At 56.7% G+C, this 17960-nt stretch overlaps 1 long non-coding RNA gene across 1 annotated transcript in view; it reads left to right on the forward strand.

Annotated features, from left to right (window-relative positions):
• The first annotated feature begins 778 nt into the window (after positions 1-778).
• The window catches only part of LOC141165388 (uncharacterized), a 32005-nt gene continuing 14823 nt past the window's right edge, over positions 779-17960 (forward strand). Inside the window, exon 1 of the long non-coding RNA XR_012251154.1 lies at positions 779-853. This is a non-coding gene — a long non-coding RNA (uncharacterized lncRNA). The remainder of the gene's footprint in view (positions 854-17960) is intronic.

Raw genomic sequence — 17960 nt, forward strand, 5'->3', positions numbered from 1 at the left:
GGGTGGATGAGAGATGCACGGGGGTGAGCTGCACATGGGGGGGATGAGAGATGCACGGGGGGGATGAGAGATGCACGGAGGGGAATGAGAGATGCACGGGGGTGAGCTGCACATGGGGGGGATGAGAGATGCACGGGGGGTGGATGAGAGATGCACGGGGGTGAGCTGCACATGGGGGGGATGAGAGATGCACGGGGGGTGGATGAGAGATGCACGGGGGGGATGAGAGATGCACGGGGGGGGATGAGAGATGCACGGAGGGGATGAGAGATGCACGGAGGGGGATGAGAGATGCACGGGGGGGATGAGAGATGCACGGAGGGGATGAGAGATGCACGGGGGGTGGATGAGAGATGCACGGGGGGGATGAGAGATGCACGGGGGGGATGAGAGATGCACGGGGGGGTGAGAGATGCACGGAGGGGGATGAGAGATGCACGGGGGTGAGCTGCACATGGGGGGGTGAGAGATGCACATGGGGGGGTTATGTTTACATAACTTTGTTGCCTTATGAAGGGCGGGGGGGGCCCCCAAAAATTTCTTGCACAGGGGCCCACTACAGTCTGTGTCCGCCCCTGGGATGAAGTAAATGCAGCTGAACAGCAGCTGTCAGGACAGCTGCCCTGTCCTGCTGCAGGGCGTGATGGGGCCTCAGTGATGCGGCTCCTGGCACAGCACATTATGTGGGGCTCCTGGCGGGGACCTGGTCTACACTATATGATAAGTATGCACTAAACTCCAAATCCCTCCATTACCCCGCCCCCATATGACCAAAGCCCCGCCCACCCCACCCCCTCCTTGCTGGGCCATGGAAAAATGATCTTTCTTCAAGCCGGTCCCTGGTGCAAAAAAGGTTGGGGACCACTGGTGTACGGGGTGGAGTGTATGGCAGTGTGTGACGCGTGTAGTGTACGGGGTGGAGTGTATGGCAGTGTGTGACCCGTGTAGTGTACAGTGTGGAGTGTATGGCAGTGTGTGACCCGTGTAGTGTACGGTGTGGAGTGTATGGCAGTGTGTGACCCGTGGAGTGTATGGCAGTGTGTGACCCGTGTATTGTACGGGGTGGAGTGTATGGCAGTGTGTGACGCGTGTAGTGTACGGGGTGGAGTGTATGGCAGTGTGTGACCCGTGTAGTGTACAGTGTGGAGTGTATGGCAGTGTGTGACCCGTGTAGTGTACGGGGTGGAGTGTATGGCAGTGTGTGACCCGTGTAGTGTATGGGGTGGAGTGTATGGCAGTGTGTGACCCGTGTAGTGTACGGGGTGGAGTGTATGGCAGTGTGTGACCCGTGTAGTGTACGGGGTGGAGTGTATGGCAGTGTGTGACCCGTGTAGTGTACGGGGTGGAGTGTATGGCAGTGTGTGACCCGTGTAGTGTATGGGGTGGAGTGTATGGCAGTGTGTGACGCGTGTAGTGTACGGGGTGGAGTGTATGGCAGTGTGTGACCCGTGTAGTGTACGGGGTGGAGTGTATGGCAGTGTGTGACCCGTGTAGTGTACGGGGTGGAGTGTATGGCAGTGTGTAACCCGTGTAGTGTACGGGGTGGAGTGTATGGCAGTGTGTGACGTGTGTAGTGTACGGGGTGGAGTGTATGGCAGTGTGTGACCCGTGTAGTGTACGGGGTGGAGTGTATGGCAGTGTGTGACTCGTGTAGTGTACGGGGTGGAGTGTATGGCAGTGTGTGACGCGTGTAGTGTACGGGGTGGAGTGTATGGCAGTGTGTGACGCGTGTAGTGTACGGGGTGGAGTGTATGGCAGTGTGTGACCCGTGTAGTGTACGGGGTGGAGTGTATTGCAGTGTGTGACGCGTGTAGTGTACGGGGTGGAGTGTATGGCAGTGTGTGACCCGTGTAGTGTACGGGGTGGAGTGTATGGCAGTGTGTGACCCGTGTAGTGTACGGGGTGGAGTGTATTGCAGTGTGTGACGCGTGTAGTGTACGGGGTGGAGTGTATGGCGGTGTGTGACCCGTGTATTGTACGGGGTGGAGTGTATGGCAGTGTGTGACCCGTGTAGTGTACGGGGTGGAGTGTATGGCAGTGTGTGACCCGTGTAGTGTACGGGGTGGAGTGTATGGCAGTGTGTGACTCGTGTAGTGTACGGGGTGGAGTGTATGGCAGTGTGTGACCCGTGTAGTGTACGGGGTGGAGTGTATGGCAGTGTGTGACGTGTGTAGTGTACGGGGTGGAGTGTATTGCAGTGTGTGACGCGTGTAGTGTACGGGGTGGAGTGTATGGCAGTGTGTGACCCGTGTAGTGTACGGGGTGGAGTGTATGGCAGTGTGTGACCCGTGTAGTGTACGGGGTGGAGTGTATGGCAGTGTGTGATCCGTGTAGTGTACGGGGTGGAGTGTATGGCAGTGTGTGACCTGTGTAGTGTACGGGGTGGAGTGTATGGCAGTGTGTGACCCGTGTAGTGTACGGGGTGAAGTGTATGGCAGTGTGTGACCCGTGTAGTGTACGGGGTGGAGTGTATGGCAGTGTGTAACCCGTGTAGTGTACGGGGTGGAGTGTATGGCAGTGTGTGACGCGTGTAGTGTACGGGGTGGAGTGTATGGCAGTGTGTGACGCGTGTAGTGTACGGGGTGGAGTGTATGGCAGTGTGTGACGCGTGTAGTGTACGGGGTGGAGTGTATGGCAGTGTGTGACCCGTGTAGTGTACGGGGTGGAGTGTATGGCAGTGTGTGACGCGTGTAGTGTACGGGGTGGAGTGTATGGCAGTGTGTGACGCGTGTAGTGTACGGGGTGGAGTGTATGGCAGTGTGTGACCCGTGTAGTGTACGGGGTGGAGTGTATGGCAGTGTGTGACCCGTGTAGTGTACGTGGTGGAGTGTATGGCAGTGTGTGACCCGTGTAGTGTACGGGGTGAAGTGTATGGCAGTGTGTGACGCGTGTAGTGTACGGGGTGGAGTGTATGGCAGTGTGTGACCCGTGTAGTGTACGGGGTGAAGTGTATGGCGGTGTGTGACCCGTGTAGTGTACGGGGTGGAGTGTATGGCAGTGTGTGACCCGTGTAGTGTACGGGGTGAAGTGTATGGCGGTGTGTGACGTGTGTAGTGTACGGGGTGGAGTGTATGGCAGTGTGTGACCCGTGTAGTGTACGGGGTGGAGTGTATGGCAGTGTGTGACCCGTGTAGTGTACGGGGTGGAGTGTATGGCAGTGTGTGACGCGTGTAGTGTACGGGGTGGAGTGTATGGCAGTGTGTGACGCATGTAGTGTACGGGGTGGAGTGTATGGCAGTGTGTGACCCGTGTAGTGTACGGGGTGGAGTGTATGGCGGTGTGTGACCCGTGTAGTGTACGGGGTGGAGTGTATGGCAGTGTGTGACGCATGTAGTGTACGGGGTGGAGTGTATGGCAGTGTGTGACCCGTGTAGTGTACGGGGTGGAGTGTATGGCAGTGTGTGAGGCGTGTAGTGTACGGGGTGGAGTGTATGGCAGTGTGTGACGCGTGTAGTGTACGGGGTGGAGTGTATGGCAGTGTGTGACGCGTGTAGTGTACGGGGTGGAGTGTATGGCAGTGTGTGACCCGTGTAGTGTACGGGGTGGAGTGTATGGCAGTGTGTGAGGCGTGTAGTGTACGGGGTGGAGTGTATGGCAGTGTGTGACGCGTGTAGTGTACGGGGTGGAGTGTATGGCAGTGTGTGACGCGTGTAGTGTACGGGGTGGAGTGTATGGCAGTGTGTGACCCGTGTAGTGTACGTGGTGGAGTGTATGGCAGTGTGTGGCCCGTGTAGTGTATGTGGTGGAGTGTATGGCAGTGTGTGAGGCGTGTAGTGTACGGGGTGGAGTGTATAGCAGTGTGTGACGCGTGTAGTGTACGGGGTGGAGTGTATGGCAGTGTGTGACCCGTGTAGTGTACATGGTGAAGTGTATGGCAGTTTGTGACGCATGTAGTGTACGGGGTGGAGTGTATGGCAGTGTGTGACCCGTGTAGTGTACGGGGTGGAGTGTATGGCGGTGTGTGACCCGTGTAGTGTACGGGGTGGAGTGTATGGCGGTGTGTGACCCGTGTAGTGTACGGGGTGGAGTGTATGGCAGTGTGTGACGTGTGTAGTGTACGGGGTGGAGTGTATGGCAGTGTGTGACGCGTGTAGTGTACGGGGTGGAGTGAATGGCAGTGTGTGACGCATGTAGTGTACGGGGTGGAGTGTATGGCAGTGTGTGACCCGTGTAGTGTACGGGGTGGAGTGTATGGCGGTGTGTGACCCGTGTAGTGTACGGGGTGGAGTGTATGGCAGTGTGTGACGTGTGTAGTGTACGGGGTGGAGTGTATGGCAGTGTGTGACGCGTGTAGTGTACGGGGTGGAGTGTATGGCAGTGTGTAACCCGTGTAGTGTACGGGGTGGAGTGTATGGCAGTGTGTGACCCGTGTAGTGTACGGGGTGGAGTGTATGGCAGTGTGTGAGGCGTGTAGTGTACGGGGTGGAGTGTATGGCAGTGTGTGACCCGTGTAGTGTACAGGGTGAAGTGTATGGCAGTGTGTGACGCATGTAGTGTACGGGGTGGAGTGTATGGCAGTGTGTGAGGCGTGTAGTGTACGGGGTGGAGTGTATGGCAGTGTGTGACCCGTGTAGTGTACAGGGTGAAGTGTATGGCAGTGTGTGACGCATGTAGTGTACGGGGTGGAGTGTATGGCAGTGTGTGACTCGTGTAGTGTACGGGGTGGAGTGTATGGCAGTGTGTAACCCGTGTAGTGTACGGGGTGGAGTGTATGGCAGTGTGTGACCCGTGTAGTGTACGGGGTGGAGTGTATGGCAGTGTGTGACGCGTGTAGTGTACGGGGTGGAGTGTATGGCAGTGTGTGACGTGTGTAGTGTACGGGGTGGAGTGTATGGCAGTGTGTGACCCGTGTAGTGTACGGGGTGGAGTGTATGGCAGTGTGTGACGCGTGTAGTGTGCGGGGTGGAGTGTATGGCAGTGTGTGAGGCGTGTAGTGTACGGGGTGGAGTGTATGGCAGTGTGTGACCCGTGTAGTGTACAGGGTGAAGTGTATGGCAGTGTGTGAGGCGTGTAGTGTACGGGGTGGAGTGTATGGCAGTGTGTGACGCATGTAGTGTACGGGGTGGAGTGTATGGCAGTGTGTGACCCGTGTAGTGTACGGGGTGGAGTGTATGGCGGTGTGTGACCCGTGTAGTGTACGGGGTGGAGTGTATGGCAGTGTGTAACGCGTGTAGTGTACGGGGTGGAGTGTATGGCAGTGTGTAACCCGTGTAGTGTACGGGGTGGAGTGTATGGCAGTGTGTGACCCGTGTAGTGTACGGGGTGGAGTGTATGGCAGTGTGTGACGCGTGTAGTGTACGGGGTGGAGTGTATGGCAGTGTGTGACCCGTGTAGTGTACGGGGTGGAGTGTATGGCAGTGTGTAACCCGTGTAGTGTACGGGGTGGAGTGTATGGCAGTGTGTGACCCGTGTAGTGTACGGGGTGGAGTGTATGGCAGTGTGTGACGCGTGTAGTGTACGGGGTGGAGTGTATGGCAGTGTGTGACGCGTGTAGTGTACGGGGTGGAGTGTATGGCAGTGTGTGACCCGTGTAGTGTAGGGGGTGGAGTGTATGGCAGTGTGTGACCCGTGTAGTGTACCGGGTGGAGTGTATGGCAGTGTGTGACGCATGTAGTGTACGGGGTGGAGTGTATGGCAGTGTGTAACCCGTGTAGTGTACGGGGTGGAGTGTATGGCAGTGTGTGACCCGTGTAGTGTACGGGGTGGAGTGTATGGCAGTGTGTGACCCGTGTAGTGTACGGGGTGGAGTGTATGGCAGTGTGTGACCCGTGTAGTGTACGGGGTGGAGTGTATGGCAGTGTGTGACCCGTGTAGTGTACGGGGTGGAGTGTATGGCAGTGTGTGACCCGTGTAGTGTACGGGGTGGAGTGTTTGGCCGTGTGTGACCCGTGTAGTGTACGGGGTGGAGTGTATGGCCGTGTGTCACGCGTATAGTGTACGGGGTGGAGTGTATGGCAGTGTGTGACGCGTGTAGTGTACAGGGTGAAGTGTATGGCAGTGTGTGAGGCATGTAGTGTACGGGGTGGAGTGTATGGCAGTGTGTGACCCGTGTAGTGTACGGGGTGGAGTGTATGGCAGTGTGTGACCCGTGTAGTGTACAGGGTGGAGTGTATGGCAGTGTGTGACCCGTGTAGTGTACGGGGTGGAGTGTATGGCAGTGTGTGACCCGTGTAGTGTACGGGGTGGAGTGTATGGCAGTGTGTGACCCGTGTAGTGTACGGGGTGGAGTGTATGGCAGTGTGTGACCCGTGTAGTGTACGGGGTGGAGTGTATGGCAGTGTGTGACCCGTGTAGTGTACGGGGTGGAGTGTTTGGCCGTGTGTGACCCGTGTAGTGTACGGGGTGGAGTGTATGGCCGTGTGTGACGCGTATAGTGTACGGGGTGGAGTGTATGGCAGTGTGTGACGCGTGTAGTGTACAGGGTGAAGTGTATGGCAGTGTGTGAGGCATGTAGTGTACGGGGTGGAGTGTATGGCAGTGTGTGACCCGTGTAGTGTACGGGGTGGAGTGTATGGCAGTGTGTGACCCGTGTAGTGTACGGGGTGGAGTGTATGGCAGTGTGTGACCCGTGTAGTGTACGGGGTGGAGTGTATGGCAGTGTGTGACCCGTGTAGTGTACGGGGTGGAGTGTATGGCAGTGTGTGACCCGTGTAGTGTACGGGGTGGAGTGTATGGCAGTGTGTGACGCGTGTAGTGTACGGGGTGGAGTGTATGGCAGTGTGTGACCCGTGTAGTGTACGGGGTGGAGTGTATGGCAGTGTGTGACCCGTGTAGTGTACGGGGTGGAGTATATGGCAGTGTGTGATCCGTGTAGTGTACGGGGTGGAGTGTATGGCAGTGTGTGACCCGTGTAGTGTACGGGGTGGAGTGTATGGCAGTGTTGGACCCGTGTAGTGTACGGGGTGGAGTGTATGGCAGTGTGTGACCCGTGGAGTGTATTGCAGTGTGTGACGCGTGTAGTGTACGGGGTGGAGTGTATGGCAGTGTGTGACGCGTGTATTGTACGGGGTGGAATGTATGGCAGTGTGTGACCTGTGTAGTGTACGGGGTGGAGTGTATGGCAGTGTGTGACCCGTGTAGTGTACGGGGTGGAGTGTATGGCAGTGTGTGACGCATGTAGTGTACGGGGTGGAGTGTATGGCAGTGTGTGACCTGTGTAGTGTACGGGGTGGAGTGTATGGCAGTGTGTGACCCGTGTAGTGTACGGGGTGGAGTGTATGGCAGTGTGTGACGCGTGTAGTGTACGGGGTGGAGTGTATGGCAGTGTGTGACCCGTGTAGTGTACGGGGTGGAGTGTATGGCAGTGTGTGACCCGTGTAGTGTACGGGGTGGAGTGTATGGCAGTGTGTGATGCGTGTAGTGTACGGGGTGGAGTGTATGGCAGTGTGTGACGCGTGTAGTGTACAGTGTGGAGTGTATGGCAGTGTGTGACGTGTGTAGTGTACGGGGTGGAGTGTATTGCAGTGTGTGACCCATGTAGTGTCCAGGGTGGAGTGTATGGCAGTGTGTGACGTGTGTAGTGTACGGGGTGGAGTGTATGGCAGTGTGTGACCCGTGTAGTGTACGGGGTGGAGTGTATGGCAGTGTGTGACCCGTGTAGTGTACGGGGTGGAGTGTATGGCAGTGTGTAACCCGTGTAGTGTACGGGGTGGAGTGTATGGCAGTGTGTGACCCGTGTAGTGTACGGGGTGGAGTGTATGGCAGTGTGTGACGTGTGTAGTGTACGGGGTGGAGTGTATGGCAGTGTGTGACCCGTGTAGTGTACGGGGTGGAGTGTATGGCAGTGTGTAACCCGTGTAGTGTACGGGGTGGAGTGTATGGCAGTGTGTGACCCATGTAGTGTACGGGGTGGAGTGTATGGCAGTGTGTGACGTGTGTAGTGTACGGGGTGGAGTGTATGGCAGTGTGTGACCCGTGTAGTGTACGGGGTGGAGTGTATGGCAGTGTGTGACCCGTGTAGTGTACGGGGTGGAGTGTATGGCAGTGTGTGACGCGTGTAGTGTACGGGGTGGAGTGTATGGCAGTGTGTGACCCGTGTAGTGTACGGGGTGGAGTGTATGGCAGTGTGTGACCCGTGTAGTGTACGGGGTGGAGTGTATGGCAGTGTGTGACCCGTGTAGTGTACGGGGTGGAGTGTATGGCAGTGTGTGACCCGTGTAGTGTACGGGGTGGAGTGTATGGCAGTGTGTGATGCGTGTAGTGTACGGGGTAGAGTGTATGGCAGTGTGTGACCCGTGTAGTGTACGGGGTGGAGTGTATGGCAGTGTGTGATGCGTGTAGTGTACGGGGTGGAGTGTATGGCAGTGTGTGACCCGTGTAGTGTACGGGGTGGAGTGTATGGCAGTGTGTGACCCGTGTAGTGTACGGGGTGGAGTGTATGGCAGTATGTGACCCGTGTAGTGTACGGGGTGGAGTGTATGGCAGTGTGTGACCCGTGTAGTGTACAGTGTGGAGTGTATGGCAGTGTGTGACGTGTGTAGTGTACGGGGTGGAGTGTATGGCAGTGTGTGACCCGTGTATTGTACGGGGTGGAGTGTATGGCAGTGTGTGACGCGTGTAGTGTACGGGGTGGAGTGTATGGCAGTATGTGACCCGTGTAGTGTACGGGGTGGAGTGTATGGCAGTGTGTGACCCGTGTAGTGTACGGGGTGGAGTGTATGGCAGTGTGTGACGCGTGTAGTGTACGGGGTGGAGTGTATGGCAGTGTGTGACCCGTGTAGTGTACGGGGTGGAGTGTATGGCAGTGTGTGATGCGTGTAGTGTACGGGGTGGAGTGTGTGGCAGTGTGTGACGCGTGTAGTGTACGGGGTGGAGTGTATGGCAGTGTGTGACCCGTGTAGTGTACGGGGTGGAGTGTATGGCAGTGTGTGACCCGTGTAGTGTACGGGGTGGAGTGTATGGCAGTGTGTGACGTGTGTAGTGTACGGGGTGGAGTGTATGGCAGTGTGTGACCCGTGTATTGTACGGGGTGGAGTGTATGGCAGTGTGTGACGCGTGTAGTGTACGGGGTGGAGTGTATGGCAGTATGTGACCCGTGTAGTGTACGGGGTGGAGTGTATGGCAGTGTGTGACCCGTGTAGTGTACGGGGTGGAGTGTATGGCAGTGTGTAACCCGTGTAGTGTACGGGGTGGAGTGTATGGCAGTGTGTGACCCGTGTAGTGTACGGGGTGGAGTGTATGGCGGTGTGTGTCGTGTGTAGTGTACGGGGTGGAGTGTATGGCAGTGTGTGACCCGTGTAGTGTACGGGGTGGAGTGTATGGCAGTGTGTGACCCGTGTAGTGTACGGGGTGGAGTGTATGGCAGTATGTGACCCGTGTATTGTACGGGGTGGAGTGTATGGCAGTGTGTGACGCGTGTAGTGTACGGGGTGGAGTGTATGGCGGTGTGTGTCGTGTGTAGTGTACGGGGTGGAGTGTATGGCAGTGTGTGACCCGTGTATTGTACGGGGTGGAGTGTATGGCAGTGTGTGACGCGTGTAGTGTACGGGGTGGAGTGTATGGCAGTATGTGACCCGTGTATTGTACGGGGTGGAGTGTATGGCAGTGTGTGACGCGTGTAGTGTACGGGGTGGAGTGTATGGCAGTGTGTGACGCGTGTAGTGTACGGGGTGGAGTGTATGGCAGTGTGTGACCCGTGTAGTGTGCGGGGTGGAGTGTATGGCAGTGTGTGACCCGTGTAGTGTACGGGGTGGAGTGTATGGCAGTGTGTGACCCGTGTAGTGTACGGGGTGGAGTGTATGGCAGTGTGTGACCCGTGTAGTGTACGGGGTGGAGTGTATGGCCGTGTGTGACCCGTGTAGTGTACGGGGTGGAGTGTATGGCCGTGTGTGACCCGTGTAGTGTACGGGGTGGAGTGTATGGCCGTGTGTGACGCGTATAGTGTACGGGGTGGAGTGTATTGCAGTGTGTGACGCGTGTAGTGTACAGGGTGAAGTGTATGGCAGTGTGTGAGGCATGTAGTGTACGGGGTGGAGTGTATGGCAGTGTGTGACCCGTGTAGTGTACGGGGTGGATTGTATGGCGGTGTGTGACCCGTGTAGTGTACGGGGTGGGGTGCATGGCAGTGTGTGACGCGTGTAGTGTACGGGGGGGAGTGAATGGCAGTGTGTGACCCGTGTAGTGTACGGGGTGGAGTGTATGGCAGTGTGTGACGCGTGTAGTGTACGGGGTGGAGTGTATGGCAGTGTGTGATCCGTGTAGTATACGGGGTGGAGTGTATGGCAGTGTGTGACCCGTGTAGTGTACGGGGTGGAGTGTATGGCAGTGTGTGACCCGTGTAGTGTACGGGGTGGAGTGTATGGCAGTGTGTGACGCGTGTAGTGTACGGGGTGGAGTGTATGGCAGTGTATGACCCGTGTAGTGTACGGGGTGGAGTGTATGGCAGTGTGTGACCCGTGTAGTGTACGGGGTGGAGTGTATGGCAGTGTGTGACCCGTGTAGTGTACGGGGTGGAGTGTATGGCAGTGTGTGACCCGTGTAGTGTACGGGGTGGAGTGTATGGCAGTGTGTGACCTGTGTAGTGTACGGGGTGGAGTGTATGGCAGTGTGTGACCCGTGTAGTGTACGGGGTGGAGTGTATGGCAGTGTGTGACCCGTGTAGTGTACGGGGTGGAGTATATGGCAGTGTGTGATCCGTGTAGTGTACGGGGTGGAGTGTATGGCAGTGTGTGACCCGTGTAGTGTACGGGGTGGAGTGTATGGCAGTGTGTGACCCGTGTAGTGTACGGGGTGGAGTGTATGGCAGTGTGTGACCCGTGGAGTGTATTGCAGTGTGTGACGCGTGTAGTGTACGGGGTGGAGTGTATGGCAGTGTGTGACGCGTGTATTGTACGGGGTGGAGTGTATGGCAGTGTGTGACCTGTGTAGTGTACGGGGTGGAGTGTATGGCAGTGTGTGACCCGTGTAGTGTACGGGGTGGAGTGTATGGCAGTGTGTGACGCATGTAGTGTACGGGGTGGAGTGTATGGCAGTGTGTGACCCGTGTAGTGTACGGGGTGGAGTGTATGGCAGTGTGTGACGCGTGTAGTGTACGGGGTGGAGTGTATGGCAGTGTGTGATGCGTGTAGTGTACGGGGTGGAGTGTATGGCAGTGTGTGACGCGTGTAGTGTACAGTGTGGAGTGTATGGCAGTGTGTGACGTGTGGAGTGTACGGGGTGGAGTGTATTGCAGTGTGTGACCCATGTAGTGTCCAGGGTGGAGTGTATGGCAGTGTGTGACCCGTGTAGTGTACGTGGTGGAGTGTATGGCAGTGTGTGACCCGTGTAGTGTACGGGGTGGAGTGTATGGCAGTGTGTGACCTGTGTAGTGTACGGGGTGGAGTGTATGGCAGTGTGTGACCCGTGTAGTGTACGGGGTGGAGTGTATGGCAGTGTGTGACCCGTGTAGTGTACGGGGTGGAGTGTATGGCAGTGTGTGACGCGTGTAGTGTACGGGGTAGAGTGTATGGCAGTGTGTGACCCGTGTAGTGTACGGGGTGGAGTGTATGGCAGTGTGTGATACGTGTAGTGTACGGGGTGGAGTGTATGGCAGTGTGTGACCCGTGTAGTGTACGGGGTGGAGTATATGGCAGTGTGTGACCCGTGTAGTGTACGGGGTGGAGTGTATGGCAGTGTGTGACCCGTGTAGTGTACGGGGTGGAGTATATGGCAGTGTGTGATCCGTGTAGTGTACGGGGTGGAGTGTATGGCAGTGTGTGACCCGTGTAGTGTACGGGGTGGAGTGTATGGCAGTGTGTGACCCGTGTAGTGTACGGGGTGGAGTGTATGGCAGTGTGTGACCCGTGGAGTGTATTGCAGTGTGTGACGCGTGTAGTGTACGGGGTGGAGTGTATGGCAGTGTGTGACGCGTGTATTGTACGGGGTGGAGTGTATGGCAGTGTGTGACCTGTGTAGTGTACGGGGTGGAGTGTATGGCAGTGTGTGACCCGTGTAGTGTACGGGGTGGAGTGTATGGCAGTGTGTGACGCATGTAGTGTACGGGGTGGAGTGTATGGCAGTGTGTGACCCGTGTAGTGTACGGGGTGGAGTGTATGGCAGTGTGTGACGCGTGTAGTGTACGGGGTGGAGTGTATGGCAGTGTGTGATGCGTGTAGTGTACGGGGTGGAGTGTATGGCAGTGTGTGACGCGTGTAGTGTACAGTGTGGAGTGTATGGCAGTGTGTGACGTGTGGAGTGTACGGGGTGGAGTGTATTGCAGTGTGTGACCCATGTAGTGTCCAGGGTGGAGTGTATGGCAGTGTGTGACCCGTGTAGTGTACGTGGTGGAGTGTATGGCAGTGTGTGACCCGTGTAGTGTACGGGGTGGAGTGTATGGCAGTGTGTGACCTGTGTAGTGTACGGGGTGGAGTGTATGGCAGTGTGTGACCCGTGTAGTGTACGGGGTGGAGTGTATGGCAGTGTGTGACCCGTGTAGTGTACGGGGTGGAGTGTATGGCAGTGTGTGACGCGTGTAGTGTACGGGGTAGAGTGTATGGCAGTGTGTGACCCGTGTAGTGTACGGGGTGGAGTGTATGGCAGTGTGTGATACGTGTAGTGTACGGGGTGGAGTGTATGGCAGTGTGTGACCCGTGTAGTGTACGGGGTGGAGTATATGGCAGTGTGTGACCCGTGTAGTGTACGGGGTGGAGTGTATGGCAGTGTGTGACGTGTGTAGTGTACGGGGTGGAGTGTATGGCAGTGTGTGACCCGTGTAGTGTACGGGGTGGAGTGTATGGCAGTGTGTGACGTGTGTAGTGTACGGGGTGGAGTGTATGGCGGTGTGTAACTCGTGTAGTGTACAGGGTGGAGTGTATGGCAGTGTGTGACCCGTGTAGTGTACGGGGTGGAGTGTATGGCAGTGTGAGACCCGTGTATTGTACGGGGTGGAGTGTATGGCAGTGTGTGACGCGTGTAGTGTGCGGGGTGGAGTGTATGGCAGTGTGTGACCCGTGTAGTGTACGGGGTGGAGTGTATGGCAGTGTGTGACCCGTGTAGTGTACGGGGTGGAGTGTATGGCAGTGTATGACGCGTGTAGTGTACGGGGTGGAGTGTATGGCAGTGTGTGTCGTGTGTAGTGTACGGGGTGGAGTGTATGGCAGTGTGTGACCCGTGTAGTGTACGGGGTGGAGTGTATGGCAGTGTGTGACCCGTGTAGTGTACGGGGTGGAGTGTATGGCAGTGTGTGTCGTGTGTAGTGTACGGGGTGGAGTGTATGGCAGTGTGTGACGCGTGTAGTGTACGGGGTGGAGTGTATGGCATTGTGTGACCCGTGTAGTGTACGGGGTGGAGTGTAGTGCAGTGTGTGACCCGTGTAGTGTACGGGGTGGAGTGTATGGCAGTGTGTGACGCGTGTAGTGTACGGGGTGGAGTGTATGGCAGTGTGTGACGCGTGTAGTGTACGGGGTGGAGTGTATGGCAGTGTGTGACGCGTGTAGTGTACGGGGTGGAGTGTATGGTAGTGTGTGACACGTGTAGTGTCCAGGGTGGAGTGTATGGCAGTGTGTGACCCGTGTAGTGTACGGGGTGGAGTGTATGGCAGTGTGTGACCCGTGTAGTGTACGGGGTGGAGTGTATGGCAGTGTGTGACCCGTGTAGTGTACGGGGTGGAGTGTATGGCGGTGTGTGACCCGTGTAGTGTACGGGGTGGAGTGTATGGCAGTGTGTGACCCGTGTAGTGTACGGGGTGGAGTGTATGGCAGTGTGTAACCCGTATAGTGTACGAGGTGGAGTGTATGGCAGTGTGTGACCCGTATAGTGTACGGGGTTGAGTGTATGGCAGTGTGTGACCCGTGTAGTGTACAGGGTGGAGTGTATGGCAGTGTGTGACGTGTGTAGTGTACGGGGTGGAGTGTATGGCAGTGTGTGACCCGTGTAGTGTACGGGGTGGAGTGTATGGCAGTGTGTGACCCGTGTAGTGTACGGGGTGGTGTGTATGGCGGTGTGTGACCCGTGTAGTGTACAGGGTGGAGTGTATGGCAGTGTGTGACCCGTGTAGTGTACGGGGTGTAGTGTATGGCGGTTTGTGACCCGTGTAGTGTACAGGGTGGAGTGTATGGCAGTGTGTGACGTGTGTAGTGTACGGGGTGGAGTGTATGGCAGTGTGTGACCCGTTTAGTGTACGGGGTGGAGTGTATGGCGGTGTGTGACCCGTGTAGTGTACAGGGTGGAGTGTATGGCAGTGTGTGACCCGTGTAGTGTACGGGGTGGAGTGTATGGCAGTGTGTGACCCGTATAGTGTACGGGGTGGAGTGTATGGCAGTGTGTGACCCGTGTAGTGTACGGGGTAGAGTGTATGGCAGTGTGTGACCCGTGTAGTGTATGGGTGGAGTGTATGGCAGTGTGTGTCGTGTGTAGTGTACGGGGTTGTGTGTATGGCAGTGTGTGACGCGTGTAGTGTACGGTGTGGAGTGTGTGGCAGTGTGTGACCCGTGTAGTGTACGGGGTGGAGTGTATGGCAGTGTGTGACCCGTGTATTGTACGGGGTTGAGTGTATGGCAGTGTGTGACCCGTGTAGTGTACGGGGTGGAGTGTATGGCAGTGTGTGACGTGTGTAGTGTACGGGGTGGAGTGTATGGCAGTGTGTGACCCGTGTATTGTACGGGGTGGAGTGTATGGCAGTGTGTGACCCGTGTAGTGTACGGGGTGGAGTGTATGGCAGTGTGTGACCCGTGTATTGTACGGGGTTGAGTGTATGGCAGTGTGTGACCTGTGTAGTGTACAGGGTGGAGTGTATGGCAGTGTGTGACCCGTGTAGTGTACGGGGTGGAGTGTATGGCAGTGTGTGACCCGTGTAGTGTACGGGGTGGAGTGTATGGCAGTGTGTGACCCGTGTAGTGTACGGGGTGGAGTGTATGGCAGTGTGTGACCCGTGTAGTGTACGGGGTGGAATGTATGGCAGTGTGTGACGCGTGTAGTGTACGGGGTGGAGTGTATGGCAGTGTGTGACGCGTGTAGTGTACGGGGTGGAGTGTATGGCAGTGTGTGACGCGTGTAGTGTACGGGGTGGAGTGTATGGCAGTGTGTGACGTGTGTAGTGTACGGGGTGGAGTGTATGGCAGTGTGTGACCCGTGTATTGTACGGGGTGGAGTGTATGGCAGTGTGTGACCCGTGTAGTGTACGGGGTGGAGTGTATGGCAGTGTGTGACGTGTGTAGTGTACGGGGTGGAGTGTATGGCAGTGTGTGACCCGTGTATTGTACGGGGTGGAGTGTATGGCAGTGTGTGACCTGTGTAGTGTACAGGGTGGATTGCATGGCAGTGTGTGACCCGTGTAGTGTACGGGGTGGAGTGTATGGCAGTGTGTGACGCGTGTAGTGTACGGGGTGGAGTGTATGGCAGTGTGTGACGCGTGTAGTGTACGGGGTGGAGTGTATGGCAGTGTGTGACGCGTGTAGTGTACGGGGTGGAGTGTATGGCGGTGTGTGACCCATGTAGTGTACGGGGTGGAGTGTATGGCAGTGTGTGACCCGTGTAGTGTACGGGGTGGAGTGTATGGCAGTGTGTGACCCGTGTAGTGTACGGGGTGGAGTGTATGGCGGTGTGTGACCCGTGTAGTGTACTGGGTGGAGTGTATGGCAGTGTGTGACGCGTGTAGTGTACGGGGTGGAGTGTATGGCAGTGTGTGACCCGTGTAGTGTACGGGGTGGAGTGTATGGCAGTGTGTGACCCGTGTAGTGTACGGGGTGGTGTGTATGGCAGTGTGTGACGCGTGTAGTGTACGGGGTGGAGTGTATGGCAGTGTGTGACCCGTGTAGTGTACGGGGTGGAGTGTATGGCAGTGTGTGAGGCGTGTAGTGTACGGGGTGGAGTGTATGGCAGTGTGTGACCCGTGTAGTGTACGGGGTGGAGTGTGTGGCAGTGTGTGTCGTGTGTAGTGTACGGGGTGGAGTGTATGGCAGCGTGTGACCCGTGTAGTGTACGGGGTGGAGTGTATGGCAGTGTGTGACCCGTGTAGTGTACGGGGTGGAGTGTATGGCAGTGTGTGACCCGTGTAGTGTACGGGGTGGAGTGTATGGCGGTGTGTGACCCGTGTAGTGTACGGGGTGGAGTGTATGGCAGTGTGTGACCCGTGTAGTGTACGGGGTGGAGTGTATGGCAGTGTGTGACGCGTGTAGTGTACGGGGTGGAGTGTATGGCAGTGTGTGACCCGTGTAGTGTACGGGGTGGAGTGTATGGCAGTGTGTGACGCGTGTAGTGTACGGGGTGGAGTGTATGGCAGTGTGTAACCCGTGTAGTGTACGGGGTGGAGTGTATGGCAGTGTGTGACCCGTGTAGTGTACGGGGTGGAGTGTATGGCAGTGTGTGACCCGTGTAGTGTACGGGGTGGAGTGTATGGCGGTGTGTGACCCGTGTAGTGTACGGCGGTGTGTGACCCGTGTAGTGTACGGGGTGGAGTGTATGGCAGTGTGTGACATGTGTAGTGTACGGGGTGGAGTGTATGGCAGTGTGTGACCCGTGTAGTGTACGGGGTGGAGTGTATGGCAGTGTGTGACCCGTGTAGTGTACGGGGTGGAGTGTATGGCAGTGTGTGACCCGTGTAGTGTACGGGGTGGAGTGTATGGCAGTGTGTGACCCGTGTAGTGTACGGGGTGGAGTGTATTGCAGTGTGTGACCCGTGTAGTGTACGGGGTGGAGTGTATGGCAGTGTGTGACGCGTGTAGTGTACGGGGTGGAGTGTTTGGCAGTGTGTGACCCGTGTAGTGTACGGGGTGGAGTGTATGGCGGTGTGTGACCCGTGTAGTGTACGGGGTGGAGTGTATGGCGGTGTGTGACCCGTGTAGTGTACGGGGTGGAGTGTATGGCAGTGTGTGACGCGTGTAGTGTACGGGGTGGAGTGTATGGCAGTGTGTGACCCGTGTAGTGTACGTGGTGGAGTGTATGGCAGTGTGTGACCCGTGTAGTGTACGGGGTGGAGTGTATGGCAGTGTGTGACCCGTGTAGTGTACGGGGTGGTGTGTATGGCAGTGTGTGACCCGTGTAGTGTACGGGGTGGAGTGTATGGCAGTGTGTGACCCGTGTAGTGTACGGGGTGGAGTGTATGGCAGTGTGTGACCCGTATAGTGTACGGGGTGGTGTGTATGGCACTGTGTGACCCGTGTAGTGTATGGGGTGGAGTGTATGACAGTGTGTGACCCGTGTAGTGTACGGGGTGGAGTGTATGGCAGTGTGTGACCCGTGTAGTGTACGGGGTGGAGTGTATGGCAGTGTGTGACCCGTGTAGTGTACGGGGTGGATTGTATGGCGGTGTGTGACCCGTGTAGTGTACGGGGTGGAGTGTATGGCAGTGTGTGACCCGTGTAGTGTACGGGGTGGAGTGTATGGCGGTGTGTGACTCGTGTAGTGTACGGGGTGGAGTGTATGGCAGTGTGTGACCCGTGTAGTGTACGGGGTGGAGTGTATGGCAGTGTGTGACCCGTGTAGTGTACGGGGTGGAGTGTATGGCGGTGTGTGACCCGTGTAGTGTACGGGGTGGAGTGTATGGCAGTGTGTGACATGTGTAGTGTACGGGGTGGAGTGTATGGCAGTGTGTGACCCGTGTAGTGTACGGGGTGGAGTGTATGGCAGTGTGTGACCCGTGTAGTGTACGGGGTGGAGTGTATGGCAGTGTGTGACCCGTGTAGTGTACGGGGTGGAGTGTATGGCAGTGTGTGACCCGTGTAGTGTACGGGGTGGAGTGTATTGCAGTGTGTGACCCGTGTAGTGTACGGGGTGGAGTGTATGGCAGTGTGTGACGCGTGTAGTGTACGGGGTGGAGTGTATGGCAGTGTGTGACGTGTGTAGTGTACGGGGTGGAGTGTATGGCAGTGTGTGACCCGTGTAGTGTATGGGGTGGAGTGTATGACAGTGTGTGACCCGTGTAGTGTACGGGGTGGAGTGTATGGCAGTGTGTGACCCGTGTAGTGTACGGGGTGGAGTGTATGGCAGTGTGTGACGCGTGTAGTGTACGGGGTGGAGTGTATGGCAGTGTGTGACGCGTGTAGTGT

The sequence above is a fragment of the Phyllobates terribilis genome, unplaced genomic scaffold (assembly GCF_046119375.1).
Source record: "Phyllobates terribilis strain yellow unplaced genomic scaffold, ASM4611937v1 Scaffold_11__3_contigs__length_659146591, whole genome shotgun sequence".
Taxonomy (NCBI): domain Eukaryota; kingdom Metazoa; phylum Chordata; class Amphibia; order Anura; family Dendrobatidae; genus Phyllobates; species Phyllobates terribilis.